The sequence below is a fragment of the Canis lupus genome, chromosome 5 (assembly GCF_003254725.2).
Source record: "Canis lupus dingo isolate Sandy chromosome 5, ASM325472v2, whole genome shotgun sequence".
Classification (NCBI taxonomy): domain Eukaryota; kingdom Metazoa; phylum Chordata; class Mammalia; order Carnivora; family Canidae; genus Canis; species Canis lupus.
The window spans coordinates 5,790,878-5,816,872 of NC_064247.1; the positions used below are offsets into that span (position 1 = coordinate 5,790,878).

At 47.9% G+C, this 25,995-nt stretch overlaps 1 protein-coding gene across 1 annotated transcript in view; it reads left to right on the top strand.

Moving 5' to 3' along the window:
• Positions 1-190: 190 nt before the first annotated feature.
• The window catches only part of KCNJ1 (potassium inwardly rectifying channel subfamily J member 1), a 30,839-nt gene continuing 5,034 nt past the window's right edge, over positions 191-25,995 (top strand). The window contains exons 1-2 of the mRNA XM_025464930.3: positions 191-405; positions 13,890-14,019. The gene's annotated coding sequence lies outside the window, so the exon portion shown is untranslated. The remainder of the gene's footprint in view (positions 406-13,889; positions 14,020-25,995) is intronic.

A 25,995-nucleotide genomic window follows, 5' to 3' on the forward strand; every position in this document is an offset into this window, starting at 1 on the left:
GTGCACCCTCGTGCGTTTGACTTGGGACACTTGTCAGCATGAGTGAACTGGCCTTCTGGTTCCAAGCCATGGCTCCATAAACAGATCCTTCTTAATTAGCCTTGGCAGCCCAACACCTCTGGTGTATCTAGCTCATTCCACCGCCACGCCTACTCTTGTTGGATCCAGTTCTAAAGTAAACTATGTTCTTTGAGAGCTGTCGCATACAGATGAGTTGGCAGCCAGTCTGAGCTGACCCTCAGACTCGTAAAAACCTACAGGGCCTCAGCACCCTCACCCGGGATATCCTAACTCTTGGACGAGAGGTGCAAGACGGCTCCAAGCAGCCATCAAGGACGCGGCTACTTTCTTGGGGACCAAGAAATTGAGTTTTTGTCTCTGCACTTAACTCTGGCAATCCATGAGGTAAGAGGGTGAAATGCAGCATTGCCTCTTTGTAGAAAAAAATAAGTTCATTCTGGTGGAAATGTAACCCTCCTTTTTCCGTACCTCAAGTCTAGACATGCTGTCCACCACTCCTGGGGGTTTAGAAGTGTGGTTTTAACTTGCTCACTTGAGGCTCTCCATCTCCTGGTCACACCTGGATTACACTGTGAGCTTCATCCCGCCGCCCCTTGGCCATTTGAGCCTAGAGCTGGAGTACAGCGAAAGCCTCTAGTCCCACCATGCCTGGTTCCAGTCTTCCCTTCTTGGTAGTGGAGATATGTGCAAGGATTCTGTTCCCGATAGCATCATTTCCCTTGTGGAGGGACCTTGCATAATAGCAGGACCTCCCTTAGAGCTTCTCCATCACGAAGGCAGAGGATAAAATGCTAATAAGGTCTATTATGGAAAAGGCGCAAGGCTTATCTGGGTGAATTGTGTTGGTAAGACATTTTGCTTACCTTCTCCCGAATGCCTTTCCTTCCTTTGATGAAATGTTGCCTGATTGTGAGTGAATGCATTTGGATTTCTCAGCATTTGTTCAGCTCCCTAAATTTCTGCTGTGACAAATGCTCTGTAGCAGTGAGTGGCAACTGTTTCCCTAGTGCTCTGCTTTATGTGAACCCAAGAATGAACGGGCATGGAGCCCCTTCTCCCAACATCTCTATCATATAGATTCTAGGCATAGTTGCTCCAAAGAAGTTTGTCTTTTGCAATAGGTAAGGTTTGGGAAAAGTTTTTTTTTTTCTTCTTCTTTAGTTGCATATAAAGTAGAGCAAAACATGGTGATTGTGGTAAGGCGGCCATTTTAAATATGAATTTTTCAGGTCTATCAGTGGGTGCTCTTCAATCATGGGCTTGGCTCGTCTTGTCTTGCTCAACGTTGTTTAGTGACAGTGTTATCCTCACTCAGTCAGCTTCAGTTTTTCAAAGCAGAGTGAGGTAAGGGTATCTGAGAATTTGTGAGACATCAGAAAAAAAACAAAAACATTTTTTTTTAATACTTAAAGGCATGAAGATGGATTTTCTTCTGTGTCAGGTGCACACCAAGTCATTTAGGGGCAGGACTGAACTTGTAAGAAGCACAGGGAGTAGATTCCTTGTGAATGGTACTTGGTGCTTTGGTGGCATTTGGTTTCCTCTGATTTTTTTTTAAATAAATTTCATATATAAGATACTGTAATTGCCAAGAATGCTTTGCTCTGCAGAGCATGTCACTTTCTTGTTTTGAGTAATTCATTTTTCTAAGCTAGGTTACAAATCTACCCTGGACCTTTTCACAGCTCAGTGATTTTCCAAACGTTCAGCTCTGACTCCCATGCTTTGCCTTTTACCTGCCCCGTGACTTCCATGGATTCAATGTTTCCTAATTCCTTCCCGTCAAGTTTTCACTGGGATTGCTTATCTCTCCCGGCAGCGTGACCCTGAGTTTGACCCAAACTTCACCCCTCTTGCTTCTACCATTTAAGATGCTAATAATGACTATTGCCTTTCTTCTCATCGATATTGTCCTCATTAATATTATTATGTACATATGGGTTTTTTCCTCATTTGCCTTTCCTTAAGCTTATAATGAGCACCCGTGATGTTGTAGGAACTGTGCTAGGTCCTGGGAAATTACTGAACAGCTCCAGTTCTCATGGCACTTACAGTTTAGGGGGTACATATGTGGGAACCAGTGATTACCCTCCAGCAGGATACATACGACGATGAATAAGGACTACCACGCAGCAATGTAGTCATGATATAATCCCTGCATGCACTGGAGGGATGTTCTACTTTGCCCGAAGAAGTCCTTATGAAAGCATAATCTTCAACTCCCGTAGTAGGCAGGATGGTGCCTGTGGGGGGCAGGAGGAAAGGCATTGCAGAAAAAGGAAATAGCATTTGCAAAAACATGGAGTCATGAGAGAGCATATAAGTGGCAGGTACAAGGAATACCAAGCTGGTGCGGGGTGGGTGGCATGGGGAGGGGTGAGGAAAGATGATGCAAGGGATGCTGCAGAGAGAGTACACGTGAGAGATGACTTTGTGTGGGATGCTAAGGAGCTCAGGCAGTATCTTGAAGGTGGTGGGGAGCCATATAAGATTATATTTATGTTTTAGGAAGGTTGCTTGATTTGCAAAGTGCAAGGTGGATGGGTGGTGGGGTAAGACCAGTAACAGGAAAACCAGTTAGGGGAACCCACAAGATCTAGGGGCAAACAGGCTACCAGGACCAAGTGTAGCTTGAAATAGGAATCTGAGAGTCGGCTGGTCTCATTCAGGAAATTTCCCCAAAGTCCAAACCATGACCAAACTTTGAGTGAAAAGAGCATTTTTCTTTTTTTAAAAAAGATTTATTTATTTGAGAGAGAGAGACAGAGAGAGAGAATGAGTGGGAGGGGCAGAGGGAGAGGGAGAGAATCTCAAACGGACTCTGCACTGAGGAGCCCAACGTGGGGATCAATCCCATGACCCCGAGATCATCACCTGAGCCAAAACCAAGAGTCAGATGCTCAACTAGCTGTGCCACTCAGGTGCCCAAGAGCATTTTCTTTACATTTGTCTTCATACATCCACTATGACCCATGGGGCACAGAAACATTAATTAATGATCCCCAGACGACATGAGGAGTCAGTGACTGTGTAGGGCAGGTGACTGCTTCCTCCTCAGAAATAAAGCCAATGGTCAATTGTTTTTCTGCCCCACTGAAATGCATGCCTGTCTGAGGAGAGGGAGGGTTTTCAGCAGACTGAGTAGGGATCTCTTATCCCCACTGAGTATCTATGCCTCAAATGAGGCATCATCCTGGGTTGCCTACTAGGAGGTAGGGCAGAAAATGTGTCATTCCTTATTGCAGAGGCTTGAAGTTGGGACCATATCGGAAGTAACAACAGAACTGCTGAAAGCTAGAAGCCCTTGTAACCGTTATCGTAACTACCGTTAATTGTCCAAATGCATTCCTGCTTAAATAGGAGTCAGATACTAACCTGTCTTTCCTGTGGATGATTCCTGAGAGTGAGAACTATTTTCAGACCCGTTTTGCAGGGAGGTAAAGAAGAGAAGAAGGAAAGGGAACTTAGTGTCTCCTGAGTTTTTCCCAACAGGGTCACATGGAAGACGATGACGTTTGTAAGACGTGTTGGGATTAGTGAAGAGGCTGTCACTCCAGGCCTAGTCACTCATTCCAGGCCCAATGTTGCCTCAAGGGCCAGGGGTCAATATCTTGGTACACATGACTCCATACAGGCACACTCAGCTCAGGGTTGAGTAACCGGAGCCAGGTCACATGGGCAGTAAGTGACAGAGCTGGGACTATATGTCTGTCACATATCTCTCCTCCTTTTGCTTGGCAGGTGGGTGACAAGCCTTGAAATATTGAGGTCTCATGGTTCAGAATATCTGGAAAAATCAGCACTGTGGGATTTAAGTCCTGATCTACCTCAGTCTACCCACTTAAGGCAACTCTAGAAACTTTCTCCCTAGAGCTGAAATAAGTCCTGGGGTCCAGGCAGGGGCATTAGGCCCAAGAAAAAGAATATACTAGGATATTCATTCATTTCTAGTTCAAGTCACTATGGAGTGAATTTATTGGCTCAGAAATCAAAGTTTTCCCAATAATTAATTGAGGATAGTTGAATATAGCAATTAATTTTAAAGACTTCTGCTTCTTTTTTTTCCCACACTGGTTGGACATTTTCAGAAGAGGAAGTGATGGTCAGCTTGATACGGGGGGAAACCCAAAGGGATTATCTACATTCATCTCCAGGCCAAAAAAATTATTCCAATTTTACAGGTTGAGAAAAAAAAGAATTGGACTATGATGACTTAGCCTAAGCCAAAATGTAAGAAGAAAGTAGACCTTCCCAATCAGATCTGTCTTTGGGGAATCTATAAGATTCAAGAGTAATATTAACTCTTCTCTAGATAGATAAAAAATGGTTGGCTTGGCTATATAGTTTGTAATCTTCATGAACAAGCAGGGAGTGTGTGGAAACTGGAAAAGCAAAATGGGATAAAACCAAACTAAAAAACACTGAAAAAAAATACGAAAAAGAAAAAGAAAGAAAGAAGGAAAGGAGGAAAAAAGATGAAGGAAAAATTAATGTGGAGACATATAGGACTTTTCTCTTCTAGAAAAGTCAATAATAAATGCAAAATAACCTTAAGGTCAAAGGGCTCATAGGAGTCCATTCTTGGCTCCGGATGGAATGATCCTAAGCCATTCTTGCTGAGCTTATTAGGAAGAATGTCCAGAGAAAGTGTTGCTGTCCTTCCTGTCGCCTTGTCAGAATCTGTGAGCAGATAAAGACAGCACTGCCCTTAACATGTGAGACTCCCTGGTTCTGTTTGAGGAATAACAGAAAAAAAACAAAAACAACACAGAGACTGGACAACTTCAAGACTATTGAGTCTACAGATGTTCAACCCCAGGTAGTTGGTCCTGGAAACTCTTATTAAGGGCTTGGGCTGTTAATAAAAAATTCAAGCCAATAGCATCACATCAAAAACCAGAGTATTGGAACTACCCTTAAACAATCTTCCTAAAGGTTTATCAAGTCCAGCTCACCCATTGTGCAAAAGAAGAAACTAAGGTCTAGAAGAGCAAACTGACTTGCTCAAAGTCCCCAGTAAAATTACCAACCTGAATTCACGCAATGTCGCTTTGGGTCAGTAATCTCCTCCTTGTTCAAGGGAGCCTGTTGTTATTTTCCTAAAATGATTTCCCAGGATGCAACAGTCTGCCTCAGTGTGCATGTGCATACATTATGTCCTGCCCATCAAGCCTTGCCAAATTTGCATTTAGGTGTGACGCACGTCACTCCCTTATGCTCCTAATAGAAGATTCTTCTTGAATTCTCTGTGAAATACAAGCCAGAAATTTCCACTTATTTAGAATGTCCCCCTGTCCAGTACCCTCCCTCACTTGCCATTGCACAACCACCAGTGTTTCTTGGCTTGCATTCAGGAATTGTATTTACCAGAGTGTATCAATGTGGCACCATATCCCCAGGGAGCAGATTTAAATATGCAACACAACGCGGTTGAAAGCAACAGGTTAATACTGTCTTTGCACTTAGAACAACCAAAGCTCTCTCAGGTGACTACCCCTAGGGAAACTCACGGTTCACTGCCCTTGATTAAATTCTTGGGAGCTTTCTGGCTCTATCCAGATCTGCCATTTGTCCTTGAGGAGTTCGACAGAGTCTGGAAACCATGAATAACTGTTGCTAACTTCTCACAGGAAAAGACTCCCTGAAATTTGGTTCCTTGGAGTTCAAGTCCATTGATGTTGTGTTCGGAGAGATAAGAGTAATCCCAGTTTCGTGCTGGATGGTGCATTCGACCGTTTCAGGGATCAAGGTATTCTGATGCTGTTAGGGAGCTGGACCGCTGATGAATTATGCATACGGTATGGAGAGCTTGAATTGGATTCAGAGATAAGTCACAGGAATGGCCAGAAGGTCACCTTCTGGGAAGTCCATGCTGTGTTGGGCTCTTCTAAAGTGTGAAGACACAGTCCCTAACCTGCAGAAGTTTTGGTCTCACTGGGGCACTCTCTTCCCGAGTCTGTTTCCAGGGTGGCCGGAGTCAGGTGTAGTGGTTGAGGGGAGAAGATTAGTCTCCTTTTGGAGCCCCTCCATCCCCTCAGTAGAGGGGAGAAGGGAACCCCTGAGCCCTGAGAGGTCCTAACTCAGAATGCTTACCTGGACCAGGTCTGAGAAGCCCCCGGTGGCCTGTGGCTCTTCATGCTCCTTTGCCTTGCCCAGATCCGTTGTGTGGGAGATGCAAGGTTTCCTTCCACAGCCAATGCAGATGCTCACCGCTAAGACTCTGACATGATGAAGTCTGCTGAGGAAAGAGGCAAGCTGAGAAGTGGAGAAAAGTGTGCACAGGATTTGGACTTTATTCACCTTTTTATAAGTGGGTTCCTTTGGCTCTGTGTTGCCAGCCGCTGGTGGTCTTTGTGGTTTGGGATTTCTATGGACAAAAATGCTTCTTTAAGTGTCTAGTGGCAGAGAAGGGAGGGGTGTGGTGAGGTGAGGGACGTGGGCCGGGTGTGGGCTGGCTCCTGGAGCAACTCGAGTGGAGAGGTCCCACACTCAGGGCACCAAATGGCCCCATTCCTCCTGGAGAGTCTGCCTATAGTGGGAGCGAAATGAAGATGGGAAATGGGCCGTCATTTGAGAAGGTCGGCCAAGGGTGGTGGGCTAAAGGGCTGTCCAATATAGACAGGGGCCGGCTTTCTCACACCTGCAGGACACAAGATGCCAGTGGATGCAAATCCCAGCCTACGGATTGGAGCAGATATCAGGGAGAAGCTTGGGTTGTAGAGGTGCGGAGAGTCAGGAAGAGATCTCAGGGGGAACTGGATTCCTTACGCAATCACGGAACCTGTGTCCATCGGGCTGAGAAGTGGTTCAGGGGCTGCCAGCCTCCAGGCCGACCTCACTGCTCTTGGAAGCCTCTTCCCTTCCTGGGTGCGGAGAGGGGGCCTATAATGAGCTCCTGACTCTCGTCTTGTGTCACTGCACCACAGGCATGAATCCCCAGTGACCCCACTGGGTCTAGTGGCTTCAGGGAGCAGATACACGTTTCTAATGACCCACAGTTTAAGTGTGTCCCAGGGGCAGCCGCTTCTGGCTACCTACCCTGCCTGGGTCTGCAGGGTGAATGAGTCTTGCAGCTTCCTTCCTGCCCGAGGCCCCACAGACCCCACAGACCCCACAGGGGCCAGTCAATCAGGCTTCCCCCATCTCCCCCCCTAGCACCCGCCCCTCTGTGCCCTGCCCGCCCTCGGCCCTGCTGCTCGGGCCTCTTGGGTCCTGAATGTCGGCTGCCCCGTTCTAAGTGCTTCAGCCCCCCTAGCGGTGCCAATGCAACCAAGCCGCCCCCGCCGGGGGATCAGCCCCCCTGGGCCCCCAGGGAGGGCGGCTGCAGGAAGCAGACCTCTTCAGTCCCCCCAGCTGGCCGCCTCGCTACAGCGAAGAAGAAGTCTGGCGGAAGCTGGCGTGCAGTGGTGGCTCGCTCTTTGCCTGCTCAGCGCTGCGGGCGAGGGGGCCCCCGGGACTCCAACAGCCAGACCACAGAAAGGCCGAGTTCCAAATGCAGCTGTGGGAGAAAGCCAGGCATGTGTCATTGCTCACTGGAGACCAGACGCTGAGCCACCCTAGGCCCGGCCTGAGACCGGGGATGGACAGGAGGCACGACACCCGACAGCATGCCCTGCTCTCACCTCTGCTCTGCTGCCTCTCCCTGTCCGGGAGTCGTAAAAGTAATCCCGTTGTACACTGTGTGCTTTTGCTTTTGCAAGTATTCTAGGCAGGGCCAGCAGTGGGGCCCCCGCCTCAGCTAGGGAGGTAACTGCTCCAAGGCGAGGGCGGTGAGCAGGTCAGGGGAGAGCTGGGCCCTCTGGTCTCTGCAGATCTTTCTGGACATCACACCTGGGTTTCAGAACTTCTTGGTTTCTGGAGCAGCTCCAGGCTGTCTCCTGCCTCCTGCTCTCCTTGCAATCTGCTAGCTCCTGGCCCTGCAGCAAGGACCTCCAGGCTCTGCGTCCCCTGGGGTCTCCCCACCCCCCGATGTCAAGCAGGTGTGGGATCCCAGGACCCACCCCTGCAGGGGCAGCGGGCGACTTTTCAACATTCCAGTTGGTGATACCACCACTTTTCTTCAGAGAGAAGCTTCTGGAATCCCTGACATGAGGATAGCAGAGAGACCTCCCGAGTTCCCCAAACCTTCTTTTCCTGCAAGTCACATCCACATTTTAAAATGCAGCAGTTTCCCCCAAGGATTCACGCCACCCTGCCACACCCATGAAGTGTCAGGCACTTATTGGAGGCAGACAGTTATTGCCTTTGCTTTAAGTTGTCAACCTAAGCAAGATTCTTCATTGGAAAACTGCTACAACATCATATCATCCTTTCAGTCAAAAAGTTCTTACTTCTGTCTGACTGAGCTCCCTATTGCTACAACTCCAACTCACTTTTGTATGGCCTGTCACTCAGCCATCTGAATTTTCCCAAACACAACATCATTTTATCTGTATGGTGGCCCCTGGGAGGTAGATGTCACTGTTTTTTTTTTTTTTTTTAAGATTTTATTTATTTATTCCTGAGAGACACACAGAGAGAGGCAGAGACACAGGCAGAGGGAGAAGCAGGCTCCCTGCGGGGAACCTGATGTGGGACTTGATCCTGGGACCCTGGGATCACGCCCTGAACTGAAGGCAGATGCTCAACCACTGAGCCACCCAGGGATCCCAAGGTAGATGCTACTACTATTAATGTTATTTGACAGGCGGATAACTGAAGCTTGACTTGTGCCCATCACAGGGTGGAGGCAGCTTCTTTCAGAGCTCTCCAGGTTTTCTAGGTTTCCCTGAAATTCTAGAACTCTCTGAGCAGTGCTTTGGGCAGATGCCAGCAGGTGCTGCTGCAGGCATCCAGGGAGCCCACCTGGCCCGAGTGGGTTTGTGAGGAGGCCGACTTTGAGCTTGCCCTTGGCCCAGTGAGCACCTTTCTTCTCATCTTGGCATTGCTACCCTCACTGTCTTTGGTGCCCTGTGCCCTCTGGTTACTGATACTTGTCAAGGTCACTCCCAGTTACTGTGGCTTTCTGAACCTTGAGCACAATCTCTAATTATCGTGTTTACTTGGTTGTTTCTTATTGTCTGTCCAGCTCTTTCTACGTCCCTGAACATCAGTCTTGTTCATACTATCCCAGGCACCTCGCACAGAGCCTGGCATATGGTAGATCCTCAATAAGTATTTACTGACAGGGGGACAAGGAAAAACAAGAAAAGCAGAGCAAGCAGGAAGGCTAGAAAGAAGGGGAACAATTGGAGGGCCTGTCTTTCCCCTCCACCTTCCTGCCTTTCCTCTGCTACTGTGGACGTTGGAATTCACCCATCATATGGGCCAAATCTTATGGGACTTGTGGTAGAAGGATCTAGACGACTTGAGTTCCCATCCCAGTTCTGCCTCCTATGAGCTGTCTAATCTCCTGACTCCTCAGCTCCTCCCTTGTAAAGTAAAGATAATTATATGTACTCCATGGGGTCATTGTGAGGATTAAATGAAATTATTTCTGCAAATCCAGTTTCTGGCACACGGCAGATATCCAGCGAGTGTTGTTCCCTTTCCTCTACAATAATTTCAACCTTCCAACCTCAGTCCTGCAAAGTACAAGCAATCCTGCAGCGAGCCTCCAACCCCATATGAGAGGCTATCTGCCCAGCTGGTACAAGATCTTGTAGAGAGTACACAGCCAGCCTTCCATCTGTGCCAAAGAAAGTCACATTAGAAGAGATGCATTTTAATGAGTTTCTTCCAGTAATTAAACCCAAGGGACACATACACCAGTTGAAACTACGGTAGGCTGAATTCTAGATTTCTAGCTCTGTGAATGTGGATTAATAACTCTGCTTCTCTGATCTTTGGTCTTCCCCTCGACACACTTGGAATAATAATGATGTTGTCTATGTCATAGAGTGGTTGGAGCTGTTGAGTGTTTGCATGGAGAGTTCCTAAGTGTTAGTTATTCTTGGTCCATGCGTTAGAGGACGAACTACCCCCACAGTAAACTAGATTCAAGAAGACTTCACGGAACCTCCATTGATTGCCGGTTACTTTTATACACCTTGTCTCCTTTCATCTTTTTGTTTTGTTTTGTTTTGTTTTATAAGGAGGCTCCCCACACAGCATGGAGCCCCACGCAAGGCTTGAACTCGACCCTGAGATCCAGACCTGAGCTGAGATCAAGAGTCAGCCACTTAACCAACTGGGCCACCCAGGCGCCCCTCCTTTCATCTTTAAATAACATTGAAAGACACAGCCCCTTCCTGGTTTCATTCATGCATCACCTCATCCACTCAACAGACACTGGCTGTAGCCAGAGAGACGTGTGCCATCCTAACAACGGTTAATTGTCAGTAAATACGGTGGCATGTAGTTGACTTATTTAATTGCTGTTCCCCGTAGCTTACCTTTCTGGGCTCACCACTGGTCTGCACGCCTCCTGAAGGGGTGGGGCTTTTCTCTGGGCACTTGTGCTTGGCCAGTAGCGTGCACTGTCTCCTTGCTTCCAGCTGCCCTTGCGTGCTGACGGGGGCCAGCCCGGCGCCTCACTGTACTCTTGCATTCCGTGTGCTCTCTCCATTTCAGCCACATCTTCTTCAGCTTCTCTGAGCTCTGCATGTGGTTCAGCTGCTTTTGCACTCTTAAAATCGTCAAATCCAAAACCAAGGAAATCAATGCTAAAAACAGGTGGTTTCTTGATCATGTAAATGAGTTCTCAAAAACACATGAATTTCTTATACACATTTCCAAGCACAATATTGAGTTCAAAATACATGAGATCTACGTGCCACTATGCATTATAGAAAATCTAAGCTTAACTTTGAAAGATGAGGGAAAAATGCCCGCAAAAGCATGCAGTGCTGATGAACACGCACGATCTCCCTGCCACCTGTCGGCGTTGGCAGTTATGAATTCATGTGTCATTTTCATGCCATCAGTGGATGTTTATTTGGTCATTAGTTGGGTGAGAAAATAAAAAATGTGTCCAGCTGCAACTTGGAGGAAAATTGTTTCTCTCCTTCCCTTCCTCTTTCTCTCTCTCTCATGTGTGCAGCCCAGTAGGTGCTGTGGATATAAAGTGGTGAAGAGATGAGACCAGGTCCCCACACTGTCCTTTCAGCCAGGGGATGACACGGACTTTCACTCATTCAAGAAATATTTGTCCAGTTCTCACTATAGATCTAGGTGCTGAGCATGCAGAGGACAGTGAGGCGGGCTGCTCTCTGGAAGTGCACATAATAGCAAAGGTGAGATAGACAGGAGGTAAACAAGTAATAAAGAGGTGAACAAACAAGATGACATCTGTCGTGGTAAGAGATGGGAAGAAGCCAGAGCAGAATGGAGTGGCAGGGTTGGTGAGGCAGAGGGCACCACCTTAGACTGGATGTTGAGGGGGCCTGTTGCTGGGGATGGTGTAGCTGAGTCCTGAGCGGTGGGAAAGAGCTGGCCATGGGAAGACCTAGAGCAGGGCATTCCCAAAGGAGGGAACAGTATGTTGAAAGATGAGGGCAGGACGTAGCGTGGCATGTTGGAGCAGCAGACTTGGTGGAAAGACTGTGATATGAAGAGGGGCTGGGGAGTGTAGTAGAGCCCGGGTCATATTGGGCCTTGAGGTCATAAGGGCGAGAGGAAGCTCAGAGAGGCTTCAAGGGGGCAACCACATGATCTGATTGACACAGTTAACAATTGCAGTCCGGGGTCTGCAAGGTGCAGTAGCACGTGGTGGGCCCCATCTGATCCCCCCAGAAGAGGCTTGCCCAGCTCAGCCGCCGGCCCCCTGCAGGACCAGCTGGGGTGGAGAAGAGGACTCTGTCACAGTCAACCCCACCCTTCAGATTGGGCCACTAACTTGCAGCCCCAGAGTCAAGAGGCTCCAGAGAGGCTGTGTGGCCCCCTGTGTGGTGATGAGGGCCAGCCTGGGAGACTGAGTAGGAGACGCTTGGCAGTGTTCCCGAGACCTCATCAGAGTCCTTTGAGGGTTTGGCATCCAGAGAAGGAAACCCCAGAGAGATGCTTGTCAAATCCCTTGTGATTTTGGGCTCCTCTGGATGGAGAGGAGATGTGGGATGAGTTGTTGGGACTATGTGGGAGGACATGTTGGCAACGACAGTGATTACATTCCTATAGCATTTTTAAATTCCTGAAACATCAAAAAAAAAAAAAATGATGGTGGGGACTGTGTCCTGGGGAAGAGGGAGAGCCAGCGGAGAGACACTGTAGCCCCCTCAAGAACTTAGGTGGTTGGCACAAAGGTGATGGTAATGGGACTGGAGTGAAGAGGACAGAGGTTCTGGATGCGGTTTGTCGAAAGACAAAAGCTTGCTGATGAATCTTGCTGAGGCGGTGATGAGAGAAAGGGAAGGATCAAGATTGAATCAAGATCTTGTTTGAAAAGTAGTGGGTGGATGTACCATCTACCGAGCTGAGGCAGGCCCCAATTAAGCAAAATAAATATAACATGGGTTGTATTTGGTGCTAAGAAGGAAAGGAGGAGGGTGCTAGGAAAATCTTTTGGAGAATTTTCAACCCAAGATGATCACCCCCAGGTGCGCTGCCGGGGTACCCTGCAGGGAGCATGCACCTTCCCCACCCCACCCCACCCCGCCCCACCCAGCCCAATGGTCACAGGACCTGAAGCCCTGCTAAGAGCTTTTAGAGAAAAGATTGTGCCAGGTGCCATCACCAAGCCCTGTGCTCCAGCTGCCTCTGGATCTGGAAGTCTGGTCCTGCTAAGCTCAGAGGAAATTCAATTGGTCTGGCCCAATTGCATCTTCATGGTCTAATCCAATTTCATCGATTTATGGACGATCTTTTTTTTTTTTTTTTCCTGGTCCTCGGCCTTTACTTTCCTTTGTTAATTTTCCCCTAGTAGCCAGATAGACAAAAATCTCCTCCCTCTGTGCCTTAGGTATGAAAAAAAAAAAAAAAAAAAAAGGCCTCATCAGTCTCCTTTAGAGCAGCCTGAAGCCTGCTGTCTCCCCCTCCCAGAGGTTCTGGTAGACGAGCCTTCTCCATGAGCCAGGGGAGCGGAGGGCAGAGGCAGAGGAATGCCCCCAAGGCCTGGCATGTCCCCCAGACTATATGCCCTTCCCAGTATTTCCTCTGCGGCTCCTGGGGGCACTGCTGGTCCTTGGGCCAGCTGCCTGCCCAGATCCACACATGGGAATTCAAATTATTCCCTAAATGCCAACTTGAACTTTGGCTGCTTCTTCACCAGGCCTCCTCGGCCCTCTAAGCCAAAGACCTGACATTATGAAGTTTTTAACATGCTGGACCCGCTGCTGGGTGCTCTTGCACTCATTCCTACCTCAGCACTGTGAAACCGATGCTCCTAGTGCCATTTTTTATGGAGAACACTCAGGTTCAGAGAAGCAAATTAAATTATTCTGTTGACAAGAAGAAGGAGTAGAGTCCAGGCCAAGGTCTATACCACCTTACAGCCTATCCCTTCAGTACTTTCAAGACACCCGTTGAATCCCATCCCTGCTTTGCCAACCCCACTGGCTGGCCTTTTTGCAGTGATGTTCTCCGGGTGCCAGGGAATCAGCATTTCAGTCAGTGCCAAGCCCTTAGTCAATCTCTTTGTCATTGCTCCCCGTCTTCCCTCCGTCCCCAGCGCAGCACAGGACGGCCCCGTGGCAGGACTGAGACGATGATGGGAAAACCCATCACTGAAAATGCAGACAGTTATTGGGAGTGGGGTGGGCCTATGGATAGACAAGAACCAGAAAACAGCGGCTTTGGCTGGCGGGTACACCATTCGGGTCTGCGCAGAGCAGCAAGACAGACAGACACATCTGAAAGACAAAGAGACAGAGAAGGAAAAAAGCAAATGAACAACTCACGATGAGCTCTAGGATCTTTATTGTTCCTCAGTGACTTTTTTTCTTTTTGTTTTCTAGGCTTGGTCCGTTGCGTTGGGGAAGTGGCTGTGTACAAACGCCGGGCAGCCGTGGAGCTGAAACCCGGGGCTGACCCAGGGCTACGCGTTTCACGGCCGGAGACTCTGGGGCGCCTGCACGCACTCTCCAGGTAGACCCGACTCGTTTCTTTTTCACAGGAATTAGTGCTTGTAAGAGGGCAGGGGCCATCCTTCAGTTTCTTCCTCCCAAAGCATCGTCTAGTTGTGATACTTGGTAAGATCAGCTTTGGTCCTGATACTGTGTCATCAAACAGGCCCTTATGATCTATATTAGTCCAGGTGAGGATTTTTTTTTTTTTAAGGCCGGCAGCTGAAATAGAGACAGGGTGGCCTGATACATTCTTTCTTGCTTTTTAAAAAAGATTTTATTTATTCATCTGAGAGGGGGAGAGAGAGAGCACAAGTGAGAGGATAAGAGCGGGGGAGGGAGAAGCAGACCCCCTGATGAGCAGGGAGCACCATGTGGGGCTCGATCCCAGGACCCCAGGATCATGACCTGAGCTGAAGGCAGGTGCTTAACTGACTGAGTCCCCCAGGCGCCCCCTTTCTTGATCTTGATGGTGGCCCTTGCTCAAGAAGCATGCAAGGAAACCCAGCCTGGCCTTTTGAGAAAGGGACCCACCTCTGGGAATGCACAGTGAGGGGGTTTCCGTTGTTCTCTGGAGAGACCCTGAATGTGGGCTCCACACAGCAACCCCCACAGTGGACAATCACAGCAGCAGCAAAGACCCTGCCTTCACCAAGCCAATCCTGCCCCAGGTCCCCTTCGTCTCTCTTTGGTGGGTGTGAGGCCGAGGGAAGGGATGACATGGAGGGATGTGGGGGCCAGGAGGGGCTTTGAGTTGTCCCATGGGATCCCGGCTTGCCTGTGGGGTAGTGCGGAGTCTCGACAGAGGTGGGTGTAAAGAAGCCTTGGGTTCTTAATGTTACCTGCTCTGGGAATAAAACGGGGGCTACGGGTAAGGACCAATGCTAGGAACATTGAAAATAAAACACATACTGAGAGGAGGAGAAAGAGGGAGAGGATGAAACCGAGCTCCCAGGGCAGTAGGAGAGGATGAACAAGTGACGGGGGACACGCTCACACGGGGGCGCTGCATTGAGGCTGGGCCACGGGCCCACAGAGTGAGGCCAAGGTCGCCCCCGGGCCTCCCATCAGATAGCCTGCGAGGCTGTGGACCTGCCTGCTTTGGGGAACTGCAGACCTGGCTCCCACCACATGACTCTAGCCTGACCTCCAAGCCTGGGAGGTGTGAGGGGCGAGGCGAGAGATGGTCAGGTCAGGGTCACTAGGGTCACACCGTGTGCGGTTCTCAGTTCCATGGAGCCTGGGTGAGGGTGCGTGAGTGGGAGGCGCCCACATTCTGCCTCAACCACCCCACCAATCACCACCTGGATGGGGAGAGAAGGAGGAATTTCCCCCACAGATGTGGGGAGAAGAGACGTCTCTCCAAATCCCAATAGAGCTCCTGTTTGGGAGCGAGGATAAGCAGAAACATCTTTCTGTATCTCCAGGCTCTTGAGACCAAGATGGAGCACCGTGGCCACTTGCTGAAGGGGAGGGTGAGGGGACCAAATCCAGCCCAGGGCCCAGTGATGGCCTAGGGCGGTGCTTCTGGCTGGTGCTGGAGGACGAAGTAAGAAGAGGAAGAAAAGAGGGGGGGTTTGTTGAGTCCCAACCGTGCAACAGGCACCTTCCACGTGTATTTCTTTCTGTACAATGTCATTCCCATACTTACACTCCTCCCACTTCAATGTGTACAGTACTGGGTGCTCAGCACGTTCACAACATGGTGCAGCCATCGTCACATCAATGGTAGGACGCTGTCGTCACCACGGAAGGGAAGTTCATACCACTGGCAGGCATTCCTCGTTTCCCTCTTCCCCTCCCCCTGGCAGCTACCAACCATACTTCATCTCTTCAGATCTGCCTCTTGTAGACATTTGTAGGAATGGAATAATGCCGCATCTGGCTCCTTCCACGTCGCAGAGTGCTGCCAAGCTTCTTCCGTGTTGTAGAGTGCGGTTCTTCGTGCCTTTTCTTATGCCAACAATATTTCATTATACGGCGATGCCTTGTTTTAGCTGTTGGTTCAGGAGTTGATGGACATTTGGGTTGTCTCCACTTTCTGGCACTTGTGAGTAACACTGGTATAAACATTCACCTACAAGTGTTTGTGAACATTGTGTAGAGTCCCCGTAACCATAAAATAGGCCCCATCGTCCCTGATTTATTAGGAAAAAAACTGCAGCTCAGAGAGGTTAAGTCATAGTTTTTGAGACAGAGAAGTTGCTTTTGATTGGGTTTGGTTAGGATAGAAGGGCCAAGAAGGGCCAAGAAGACCTTACCAGGTCATTATAAACACCATTGCCATTGAGTAAAAAGAAATGGCAGGAATGAGAGCAAGTGCGTCACAGGCCGGCTGTGGGCTCTACTGGACTTCTTTCGGGAAGTTGGCCACACTGGCCCGCCCCTCAGGTCTGGGAGATGCCCCCCTTTCCCCACTTGCCTCCTCGTTTCAGCGGCAGATGTGAGGATCGGTCAAGAGCAGTTCAAGACAACTGCTGGAGCAGCTCATAGGGCTCGTGGGGCGTCAGGTGGGAGGTCTCTGCTGTGCCCTCATTCTGCGTGGGTGCCTGGGGTGGGCTCCTGTCCCAAGGAGAGGAATTCAGCGTGGGCCCAAGGGCAGCTCTGTGGCATGGAATGACAGGGTCACAGAGGCTGCTGGCTCTGCCTCTCTCTGCCTCCAGGGCTTTCCCAGAAAGTACTTGGACATGGGAGTGTGGGTGACGTGCCGCCCCATTAATGCAACTCCGATGGCTAGGCGGAACCCAAGCCAAAGCTGGTAATCATTGACCCTCAGAAGCTCCCTGGGGGGCAGAGCACTAGAAGCTGTGGGAACACCAGCTCTCTAGCAGACCCCCTGCTCTGTGGTTTATCCTAGAACCTTGCCCTCCTCATCACCTTCCTGGGAAGTGCAGTGGTCCTGCAGCCTGGACAGTGGTGTGGTGCAGCCCGGGACTAAAGTCATGGCAGATAATAAGGTCTCTGGGTCTGTCAATCGGCGGCAGACTATAACTGGAAGGGAAACGAGTTGGGGGTTCTAGTACTGAGGATGTACTGGGTCCAAGTGTTGTCTAAGCCCTTTCCAGCCACTTGCAAGATAGATACAAGTGTCCCCGTTTCTCAGATGAACACACTGAGAGGCGTGATAGTGCCCAGGGTTAGAGCTTGAGAGTGACTGACTCCAGATCCAAACCCCACATACCCGCTTCTTCAGTCTGGCCTGGGAGCCACTCGAGGCAGCTCTGATAGGGGATCTTCAGCATAAGCTAGAATGTAAGATGAGAAGGCATCTGAAATTTCCCTCCAAACTCAAGAACCTGGTGTTCTGTGTCTAGTCGTTTGCACGTCCATCAGAGCTGGGGCACCAACATGACACCCTTTACCTTGGGCCCGGCGGCATCATGAAAGGGTCCATCACCCAGGCATTAGTCCTCTATTTTAGATATTGTCAAGGTTATGGAATTCTATATGTTTTTTTTAAAAAACAATAACAAAGAAAGTGTACTTTCCTGTTGCAGACACTCAGGGGAGCATGTTCAGGATCTCCAGTCCACATGGAATTTACTTGTTTCTGGGCTGGAAAGACTGAGCTGATGTAACACCAACCCAGACCACAGAGAACTAGAAGGGTCACACTAATAACAGGATCCCGGCACTAATAACAAATGCAACTCCTTGTAAACATTGAAATTCTTTTACTAAATCCTGGTGCCGTTTGAGGTGGGTGTTGCAAAAGATGAAATTTAAGAATTGTTTCATTGTACACGTGCCCAGTTTTCAGACAAACAAACTCCCCCAACACATACTTTTACAAGATAAACAAGTGAGAGGATGATTATTTTATTTGTCAAAATCGTTCCTTACTTTATAAATAATTCAGCAAAGGATTTTTAAAAATATCTAATATCTTAATGCCCATGTACTATGACTTACTATATACAAGCCATTTCTGTTCACCTACCATCTTTTGAGAAGACTGTACACTGGTTCCAATATATATTTAGACCTGGACAAAGATGTCTGCACTGTCATGGAGTTGTTTTGAGTAAAAAATGAAAATAAATAGGCCAGGAGATGAGAAATGTCTTTAGATCATTGTGTTAATTCCATTTTCTGTCATAGGTTCATTAGAAACTAGAATTCAACACGTAGGCTCATGACCCTCAAGAAGTCCAGCCTGATACACCAGTGGGCATCTTAGAACTGATTCTTCTACCTATTTCTTTGTCGAGGAGTCTCATCTGCTCCCCAGACAGACCACCTAAAATTTCACCCAGGATTCTCTAGGGATCTGTTCTTTCTCTCCAGGTGAATAACCACGTTTACTTGTGTTTTGCCACATGTCTTTCCTACCGTGCTTCCACCCCAATCCTGGGTGTGTCCTGACAAAGGCAAGTTGGCAAATTCCAAGCCCAAACCAGGGAGTTGTGTTGGTCACTACAAATTTCAGTTATACGTGGAGACTTAAAAATCATCCTCTGCGCCTCTTCAGAGGCAAGTGGCTTGATGTGCACATTGACCTCTCTGTAAACAAGACAGTGGACCACCCAGGCGGAGAGAAAGCCAGATAAGGGTTTGGTTGTGAGGAGCCTGTGGCCCCAAGGCCCCCGGCCGTCTGCCTGTCCTGGAGCTGCGGAGACCCAGGCTCACCATTAGAGAGCAGTGTTAGGCCCTGTTACCCTCCCACATCCCCTTCTGAAAACCAAGCGCTTGGAGTCATTCACACCTCGCCGGATCTATTTCTGTCCTTGACAAATATTTTTTTGAGCATCGAGGCTGGCACTGGGCTGGGTGGCACTGGGGATATAGCAACGGAGGACGTGGATGGGGTCACTGCCCCCAAGTCAGCATGAAAGTTAATGTGTAAATTGAAAGGCCTATAAATATTACCCACCCCCCCAAAAAAGTAGAGCATACAACAATATTGTGAGGGGAGGGAGCCTTATTTAATGGGGGTGGGGGTGCTCAGGGACTCCTCTCTTTTGGCAAAACTGACCTTTAAGTTTCTTTCTGAGAAATGACCTGTAGGTTGAATCCAAGTAGCCAGCCTGGGATGGGGAGGAGGGCCAGTGGAGCGCCGGGGGTTCCCTGTATGTCTTCCTTTGTCTGTATCCCCGGCTGTTGACCAGGGATGACCTTGGAACTCCGTAAGCGTCGCTGAACTGGCCAACTCCAAGGCCAGGGCCTTTGCCCTCCTGCTGGAGCAGTGAGGGCACCAGGCTCAGCTCACCATCGCAGGCTGAGTCTCCTCTTCCACTGAGGAGGAAGCTCCTCGTCCTCCCTCATTAGCCTCATCATCAGAGAACTTCTGACTGTGGACGACGACGTAATGCCCCCCTGTAGATATCCATAAACATCCCCAAATGGAAGATGTCATTGCCATGACTTCAGGCCATTGTCTACAGTTAGCTCAAGCCAGGACAATCTGTAGAAGTTTCCACAGGAAGCACAATGCTTGACAGTACATCTTTAGCTGTTTCTGCAGTTGTGTCCTAATTACTTCGGCTTCATGACACTTTCTGATCTCTGCCTGGCATCATGAAGCTCTTCTTGCGACATCGGGGCTGTAGCCTCCTCCAGCCTGCACCCTCGGATCCAATCCAGTTGACCCTAGACCCTCTCCATGGCGACCCCGCGGCCTTGCACATAGTCTCTGCCTCTCTTCCCTTTTCTCATGCTCTTGCCCATGCTTTTCCTTGTCCTTGGAAACCCACCCCCTATGCACCAATCCGAACCTGCCTTATCCTTTCAGGTTTCCTATCTTCAAAAAAGGTTTTATCTCCTGATGGCTCCTCTGTGCTATGTGATCTCTGCACTAGGCGAGGACATAAGTTGAAAATCACCATTTCTGGTGCATAGTAAGAGGGTGCAGGAAAAATGTTGGCCTTCCCCTTCTCCCCGCATATTGTTCAGTACCACAGGGCTTAAAAACAGGGGATTCTCAGTCAGGCAAATCTAGATTCTTCTAATCTTTGCTCTTTGGCCTTTTTTGCTTTTGTGAGCTTGAGAATTGCTTAGCTTCACTGAACCTAAGTTCCCCCAACTCCTAGGTTTATTATAAGAATCAAACACTATAATATACATAGAAGATTTTACTCTTGTGCCTGGGCCAACATCAGAGGCTTTCGGGACCCCAAAAATTCACAGCTCTAATGGGGCACCATATGCATTGTACTCTAGAGGGTGCTGTTCACACAGGGTGCAGGAGAGTGCGAGGCGTCTCCTGAAGCTGTGAGCAGGGTTCTAAGCCCTCTGTGGAGTCTTCATAGCCATTTCCCAATCTCGGGAGGTGTTTCTCAGCCCTAGACTTTCTCTTCACTCAGCGTGAGCTGTGCATCTTCGCTTTACCTTGACTTCTGCTGTTAGCTGTGGCTCAGTCCACTCAGACCCAATGGAGCAATGCCTTCTTGGTAAAGAGCTGAACTCCCTGAAGTTTAGAAGAGAAGAATTATTTAAAAACCTTTGTAATAGAAACCAGGTGGATCCACCTGTGTGGCTGTGAGTTTCTCCTGTCTTCTAGTACTTTTCTCTGCTGTCACCGCTCCTCACAGCCCCCAGGAGTGTGTTGTTTTCTCTTCAAAACTGTGAACCAAGCAGAGGTGAAGTCCTTCTCCATGTAGCTGAGACACGCTAGCATTTCCTAAGTACCTTAAGGAACCATTATGGAGACAAGTAAGGAAACAATAACGAACACACACACACAGAATAAGCATCCAGCTTCCAAAGTGTCGGTTTCTGATTCCACAGCAAGTGCACGCTGTCACCAGAGGCTGGGAAGAAAGACCCTGAAGATGTCTTGCTTGGGTCCAGCTTCACTAGCTCCCAGGCTGACTGAATTAGTGGGAACGTCACACCCCTTGATGCTTCCTGCTAGGATCCAATCCAGGTGCCATGTAGAAATATAGGTCTTTGTGGCGCGAATATAATGCTGTCAGGATGACCACTGGTCATGGTAAGTAAGTCATCTAGATAGAGCTTAAACCCTGCATCTGAAAATTTTAACTCTTTTTAATAACTTGTTTTTGTATTTAAATTTGGTCATTTCCTTGATTCTTCACATCCGGATACAAAAGCAAACAAATGTGCAAAGCGAACAGATGGTCCATGAAATGGCTTTATGACTTCTTAGCTACGCCTTTTCTTCTGTGTGTTCTTCTGTCTTAGTGGCATCAAAACCTTCCAGCCGAAGAGCCCCAGGAACATCCCCTGTACTTGAACAAGTTGGCTTTTTGAGGCTAGTGAGAACACATGCTGTGAAGAATTGCGGGCAGCCTCACTGAGTGTTAGAAACACTTAAATAGGATTTGGGCTTGTTTAGGTGATTTGGGGGAAGATTTAAGGAAGCAATACTTTGCTTTGGGTTAGATGTCAGTAACTCAGTGATTTTAGGAGTGACTATGTCAGTAAATCTTACCATCTATAAGGGGACAGGGCTGGTGTACAGCTCAAGTCATTATTGGTAAAGAAGCAGTGATCACTTCTAATAGTCGTGATAGGGGGATTTTTGGTCATTTTTTGTGGTTTGGACAATGTTCAGGTTATTGTCTGTGTTCAGACATGATTACAGAATGGCTTCGTCTGAGGTTGATGTTCTGTGAAACTATTCATGTTTAGAAAAAGAGCTGTAGTTGTGAGACCCAGGACAGCCCCTGGCAGCGCCAAGACCCCAGATGTTGGAGCTGCTCGTCTCCTTTGCAGCTATATATTCAGTAATATGATCAAGTGTCAGTATCTATGGTGAGAGAAGGACAGTGTCACCCCAGGTACCACAGCTCTGGGCAGATTTGTTAAGAATAATTCTTCTTCCCTCTATCCTTTTTCCACCTCTGCAAGATAAGGCTCTGCCTTTGTTATAGGCAAATCCTTGATAAAAACATGTTCACCTTTCCCGGGTCTTTGGGTCCATGTGCAGGGATGGGCTCAGGAGCCGGTACAGCTCACAGGCACTGATGCCCTGGTGGAACATTTGTCACTTTCCTCGAAGCCTTTGCCTTCACCCGGCTGCTGTCTCCAGTGTAGCCCATTGAACTCCACACAGTATAGACTCCAAATGGCTTGGGTCAGTGACACCTGAGTAAACTGTTGCACACATTTAAATTTGTGGACTAGTAATAACAGTGTTGACTATTTATTGTCTAATCACTATGTTCTAGGAACTTGTGTGCAATCACCTATGTGACTGCTTTGAAAACACACGGCAGTCTTTGAAAACATATTTTAACAGCCAGTTCACAGGTGAGGACACGGAGGCTCAGAAAGACTAGGTGGCTTTCTCAGGTCACCTGGTCATTAAGTGACAGAGCTGGGGTAGATCCATGTCTCTGCTGACCCAAACTGGCCTTCCTTCCACCTGCCACTCTGCCACTGTGCCATCAACATCCTGAACCAGGTCCTCCCATCCTCTCTTAATCTCTATGCCTGGCACACCTCTGCAGTCATTCAGATAATGCCCCTGGACCAGCTGGTTCCAGAGAAGTCTACAGAACACCGTGTCCTTTATGAGAGCACCAACACCCTTGGACCTTGTGGTTCCCTGGTTCTTGTTCCTACCCTCTTTTCTTTGGAAGGAGCCAGGTACCGAGCAAGGCCTGTGTTGTATTCCCACCCTGGACACAAGTAGACTTGTGGTTTCGCGGTGGACTGGATCCGGGAAACCCTTACCCGAAAGGAAAGGTGAGTTGTTTCTGAAATGCATTCCTAAATCTAGCCAGGCAGTCTTGAGGCTCAGATGCCCTTTTACGTGCCATGAGACCAGGAAAAATGCTTTCTACTGGCCTTGCCGAGATCTGTTTAAGAAGAGCCCATGTTGACCTCCAGTGAGCTGCCTCATACTGTTAAAGACATGAGCAGTAACTCCTCCCAGAATTACCCAACAGAACTAGACAGAAGCAGCCCTCTGTCTCCAACAGGTTCTGGGTAGGAAAGGGTAGTCGGGAGCTAAGATGACTCAGTGCTCATCAGGGTCTTGAGTATTTGCAAATCCAGTGGGTGGCTATCCTACAATAGCTTGAGATAATTTTCATAGAAAACAGGAAGTGCTCTGTGGTAGCAGTTAGGTGCAACACACCTTAGCAAAGTTGTGTGTTGAAGAGTATAAGATTGACACCCAACCTACTGGATCTCCTCTTTGATGGCTGCTTGAAACCCCATCGTCAATTGTTTTAGGGTGGCAGCAAACCTGCCACATCGCAATAATCCAGTCACTTCTTATCTGTGAGGAACTTGGGAGCAGGGGCTGCAGTTCTTAACTCTTTCTGTTTCCTAGCACAACACCTGATATATAGTAAATGTTCAATAAATTGAGTGTTTGCTTGATTAAGTCAGTGAAGTAGGCTGAGACCATGACCCAGAATCCCCTTCAATGCCTTGCTACAGCAGGTCCTCAGCAATATTTGTTGATTCAGTTGACTATTGGCTTACACAAAGCAGTAAATTTTCACAGAAACTTGAATTTCTCCTCCACCCCTGTTGCAAAAGAACAACAAAAAATCATTTGACTTTTCTCGGGACCCAAACCCAATAGGTTCTACCTCTAACATGAAATCTCAACTCTCAGAAATGTCCCAAAAGGAGTAAAGATGGTGAGAGGTTTGATGAAAAAGTAGACTGGAGTAAATGTTTTCTCCTCTCTGAAGAGAAATAAGGGCCTTTGTGATTCCAAATAAGAGGCAGCAAAAGCAAAGTCATTTTGCTCTACTCCCTTGGATACTGTGGCTACCTAGCATGCTGGCACCAGGCAGGAGACATTGTGATAAGTGCTGTAGGAAGCCCCAAATCCAGATTGGCTTGTTCTCAGGTGGACACCTGCAAATGCACCACCTCTGTATTGATTCTTTCAATATCGTCAATAGGTACACTCCATGGGTGCTCCGCTTAAAATGAAGAGAGTTTTGATAGATGTGGGAGTTGCATTCAAATGAATGCAGTTTTCAAATGAAGTGTGTGGGGTTTTTTTTGTTTGTTTGTTTGTTTGTTTTTTTTGGCCAAAAGAAGATCCAGGAGGAAAACATGTTTATTTTCAGGAATTTGAAGGGCTCATAAGCAGAAGAGACTTCAGACTTAATTAGGATTATAACGAATTGTCCCTGAAGCAGAGCTAGACCAGTGTTCTTCATACCGGTCCATTCTCTAGGTCTATAATGAAAATATCTCACGTGGCGTTCCACCAATGAGTGCGTTGGCCATTGCTTGCTTTTCCAGCTTAGCGTGTCACTGAGCCCCCCAGCACCCTGTTATCTAGTCACTCAGCACCTCTTTCAGCCCCTCATATGCTCTTCTGCTGCTCCTGCCTGGTTCACACACAATTACGGTGCAGTTGCTTAGTACTACACACACAGGTGTGTCTCTTCTAAAACATTGCGATTAGAGGGGGACCCACATACGTGATGACAAACTCATTGCTTTTATGCATGGGTTGATGAGTTTCTTTGTCATCACTCAACAAATACTTATAGTTCCTACTACATGGGAGTCCAACACCATCCTCAGGCCTGCCCTTGATAGCATACCTCTCTGCCCCTCAGATACAGTGTTCCCCAGAACACTCCCACGGTTTCTCATCCTTGCATCTCCCACCCCCACCCTTGACTGGAAGCTTCTTGGCCATGACAAGGACTGTGTCCATTTGGTAAAAATTGCTTCTCCAATACCTAGCGCAGTACCTGGCACATGTACTAGTAGCAACACAATGCTGTTGAATAATGATAGAAAAATATATTAACAAATGCCAAAAGGCAACGAGCTTTCTGTCAGTTGAAGTATGCGCAGAGGTCGGATACCCATCTGATAGAGATATTTTAGCAAAGGTGTTCCTTTGGGCACATACACACCACGCCACATTGTACTTGCTGATTTCCTGAGCTCACTTCCCCATTTGACATGAGCCCCTTGAGAATGGCAGCAGATTGTATTTGTTGTTGAAATCATACACAATAAGCATACACTCGATGTTTGGAAAGTTTACAGAAAGTCTATTTTCTGAGAACGGACTCTTTACAGAACAAGCATACTGGAGCACTGAAGAAAAAAAATGGCAATAATACAATTCACTTGCTTTGCCAGACCGCTAAGAGTACCTCGGTAAATATTAGCTAATGTCCAGCCCTTTGCTTGCTATTAAGATTTACTGATTTCAATAGAAAGTAACCTAAAAGCTGTACCTGTTACACAACCCAGATACCACGGCCAATCTCTGACCGCCCCATAGTACAAAAAATACACATTGGCTCTGTCTGTGGTTAGATTAGATCATTGTCTAAGCAAAGTAGGCTCTGTGCAGATTATAATGGGTCTGCCAGGTGAATGATGGGTTTGGGCAAGGGATGGATGTATCCCACATTCTTATGTTCTCTAGGTATAATTCTTCTCACTCTTTGAATAAACAAGTCAACAGCATTGGCTAACCCGGTGCATGTGAAAAGCACGTCCGGTAAATGCCAGATTTTATAGAATAAATCCAACAATAAAGATTGCTTTTAGATCTGAGTTTCTTACATAACAGAGACTATTGTACAGAGAGAGTGGTCTGGTATCTCGTTTCTTCCTGGTGTGATCTTGCTTTCATCTTACAAATATGTACTGATCTAAGTCTATATATTCACCTGCATCTTTGTGAACACTTGGAAATCTCAGGATCTCAGCAGGTTTCAGAGAACAAGCTCAGAGATTGATGATAACTGATTCTTTCTGCTGCAAAGCTAATAGGCATGACCTATGAGAAACAGCAAGAGAGCTATATAGAGCGTGGCAAAGGAGAGGAGGAAAATGCTGGAACTCAATCCATGCCTGGTGCCCAGAGACCTTAGCTGGGGGGGTTGTCATGTCTTAGCATGACGGTATTCAAGCCATGTGAGGTTTGAAAAAAAAAATACATACTTGGCTTGGGGCTTGGTCTGAGAACAACCAATTGCCTTGGTTTAAACCACCCAACTCCACTATCAAATTAAGCATTTTTAAGTTAATACAAATTAGCATCAGTCCACTGACCAAAGCCTAAAATAAATTAGGGCCGAGTCTAAAA